We start from the raw sequence: 3701 nt of genomic DNA, 5'->3' as shown, positions 1-3701 counted from the left end.
ATGATTGTCCTCGTTGGTTCTGAGGTGTTCTGAGCTATCCCGCACCGTTCTAAGCCGTTCTGAGCCGTTTGAGTTGTCCTGAATCATTCTGAGCCGTCCTGTGCCGTCCTAAGCCATTCTAAGCCGTTCTGAGCCGTTCTAAGCCTTCTAGCCGTTCTCGCCGTCCTGCGCCGTTCTAAGCCGTTCTGAGCCGTCCTGCGCCGTTCTAAGCCGTTCTGAGCCGTCCTGAGCCGAGGACGGCGTGGCCTAGGCCGTACGCGAGGCGCCGCTTACCGGCAGCTGCGAGGCGGGAAACAGACACGCCCGGTCTGTTGGCCGGAGAGCGCTGGCGCCCGGCGACCGCCGCCGTCGTCCGTGCGTCCCGCCGGCGGCTCACCGTCTGACCGGGCCGCCGTCAGGCTGCTGTCGCGCTCGGTGGGCGGCTCGGAGGCGGTGGCCGAGCTGGCCGTGGCCGGCGCCGCCCGCTTCCCGGTGCTGCTGTCGGCGGCGCTCTCGGCGCTGGCCTACACCTCCTGCGGCGAGATCGCCCTCGGTATAGGCCTGCTGGTCTGCTGCGTCAAGGTACGTCTCGGCGGCTGGCAGCGGCTACTCAAGGGTACGGGGCGGGGGCGGTCTTTGTGCTAGGTTTCGCCGTGTATCGTCGGAGTTAGGGTTGGATTTTCCCAAAATTTTGCGCCAGGGGTCAAAAGGCTGGGGGTAAACTGGCCGGGGGTGGGGCTGCGGCCCGCCCCCCCCCCCCCCCTCGTCTGGTCTCTGTGGCTGGTGTGGGTTTAGCGTAGCGTAGATGGGGCGTTCACTCTGACTTTCACTGTAGTATGTTGAATTTAGATGATGTAATACCACACACGCGGCAGCTTTCTGCCAAATGGTAATGCCTGTCGGCACGTTCTTCACATTCTCACTGTCCTACGAAAGCACATGAAGAGGGGGTCTGAGAGGGGTTACACTCCCTCTTCCTCGCGTGCACTGGGGTCATGTATGCTTAACATTATCCCCGCCATCAGGCATGGTGGAATTGGCTCTAAAAGGCTGATTCTCGATCAAGAGTGACGAGCCGCGATTGACGAGCGTGTCGATGTGTTCGCCGCAGGTGTTCCAGAGTTACGAGGAGGTGCTGAGCGGCGGTGGCGCGCCGGCCGCCTTCAAGGCCTACACGGGCATCACGCTGACCTTGATCTGGCTCTGGGTGACCGCGCTCCACCTGCCCTGCCTCGTCGTCTGGTCCAAGACGCGCAGGTCAGCGGCGCACGGCCGACCACGGGAACGCGGGGCGAAATGTCCGGGGTTTGATTCCCGCCGCAGGCAACTTTCGTCGGCCTTGTTTTTATGCTTAGTTGGCGATACCATGCCCTCGACTCTCACGTGGGGTGATATAAAAGCTGGGCTGACGGCGCTGAGGCCCCCATTAGCGGGGTTTTCTTTATGCGCACCGAGCTGTGTCTTGTGTGAAGGGCAGGGCTTGTTTCACCGCCCCGGGCTGCCGCTGTCCCCTGATCGGCGCGAGTCTGGCTCCCTGTCTTCGTCCTCTGTTCGCTCCCGAGCCCACGCAGACGTCCTCTTACCACTGACTGAGGCTGGGGCTCTTGGCGTCTCAGCGGCGCTTATCCCCCGCCCGGCCTAGTCTCTACTTCCTGACCAGGGTCGTACAAGCTTTGACCACTCGACGCCCAGACCACGGAGCAGTGCCATCCGCCTCCCTAACGGCAGACGCCGGGTCATCGAGCACCGGCAGGCTTTCCTTCCTTCGGCGCTGTCGACGACCAGAACCCGCGAGCCCAGCGCGCGCCCTTGAATGCCCCGTTTCCGTGAGCTCCGGCCGCTGAGCTTACATGACTGTGAGCTGCACGCAAGCTTCCACCCCAAGCTCACGTAACTCTCACCTTCCGTGCGCAGTTTCAGTAGCGAGACTCGCCGATGAGAATCTCGTGTTGGTCAGGCGAGCCTCCCTTCGCTGTTCGCTCCAACGTGCAGCGGCCCCTGCGCCGTCGCGCGTCATTTGACGTCACCGTGGCTGCCAGAACCGTCTCCGGTCCGCAGATAACCTGGGACCACTTCCCATCCCGGGACCAGGGCCACTTCCCATCCCGGGACCAGGACCACTTCCCATCCCGGGACCAGGACCACTTCCCATCCCGGGACCAGGACCACTTCCCATCCCGGGACCAGGACACTTCCCATCCCGGGACCAGGACCACTTCCCATCCCGGGACCAGGACCACTTCCCATCCCGGGGCCAGGGCCACTTCCCATCCTGGGACCAGGGCCACTTCCCATCCCGGGACCAGGGCCACTTCCCATCCCGGGACCAGGACCACTTCCCATCCCGGGACCAGGGCCACTTCCCATCCCGGGACCAGGGCCACTTCCCATCCCGGGACCAGGGCCACTTCCCATCCCGGGACCAGGACCACTTCCCATCCCGGGACCAGGACCACTTCCCATCCCGGGACCAGGGCCACTTCCCATCCCGGGACCAGGGCCACTTCCCATCCCGGGACCAGGGCCACTTCCCATCCCGGGACCAGGGCCACTTCTCCCAAGCCGCCCGCTTCTGCCACGTCTTCTGGCGGCGACCTGTCGTGACCCGTTGCAACCTGCAGGCGACCTGTCGTGACCCGTTGTGACTTGTTGGCGGTCTACAGTGACTGGCTTCAACCTGTAGACCGCGACCTGCCGTGGCCGGTTGTGACCCGCCGGCGACCTGTCGTGACCTGCCGGTGACCCACCGACCTTGACCTGCCGTGACCCGTCGTGCCGTTGCAGCGAGAGCACCCAGCTGGTGGACGACCCGAGCCTGCTGGCGGCGCTGATCCTCTGCAACAGCGGCGCCGTGCTCTGGAGGGAGGGCGCTCTCCGCCACGACCTGTGAGTCGGCCGATCCCGCGGGGGCCCGCCGGTGCGGGGCTGCGGCGGGGCGCTGCAGCCGAGGCGACCGTGGCTGGGACTTGTTTGTGTTGCACAAGTTGTCATCAGGGATTTACAAAGACGTTGGCCTATTTTGGACGGATCCACCACTGGGCTGACATTTGAGCGACACAATTTACGAATTGAACGCTGTATTTTGTCGCCACGCAGTAGTCATGTCATAATAATGAGTGTTCTAGAAATGGCAGATTTTGCATTGTTGTCGGCGATCGTCAATAGTGATGGCGTGCGGGTGGTCTCGCGACGCATCCGTTCCGGTAAGCGGAGAGAGAAAGGGTTAATAATAGCACATGTCAATAACATCACGTCGCTGGTCATGACCTCCGCCGTAGTTACTGACCATTGTTGCCTTCAACCAGCTGCTGTCCCCATTACCATCTTCAACTCCTATGATAATTCTTCTTTGCTGAAACCCGGTGTCCCTACAGAGCCGGATACAAGGCGATGGCCACTCTCACCAACGACCGCCGGCATCGCTGTGTACATGTTCGCGACTGGTCAACGTGTACCGTGCCAGCTGGCTGGCCGCCGCCGTCGTCATGGCGACGGCGCTGCACCAGCTGTTTGCGCCCGTCGCTCCGCCGCACCAAGAGGCCAGCGAAGGTTAGCTGACGCGGCTGTGTGCGGCGGCGGGCGAAGCGGCGGGGCTCTGTTCGGCCCGGGACGGTGTGGCGCTTGTATGGCGTTGGATGTTCGGCCTGGCGGGTGCGCGGGTGGTGTCTCTGTGTGTCTGCCTGCGTGTGTGCTCCATGAATGCTGTGGGCCCTGGCCAGGCC

The sequence above is a fragment of the Pollicipes pollicipes genome, unplaced genomic scaffold, assembly GCF_011947565.3.
Source record: "Pollicipes pollicipes isolate AB1234 unplaced genomic scaffold, Ppol_2.1 Scaffold_4219;HRSCAF=4965_pilon_pilon_pilon, whole genome shotgun sequence".
NCBI lineage: Eukaryota > Metazoa > Arthropoda > Thecostraca > Pollicipedomorpha > Pollicipedidae > Pollicipes > Pollicipes pollicipes.
The sequence above is the reverse complement of the archived record's forward strand: the minus strand, read 5'-3'. Positions refer to the sequence as shown.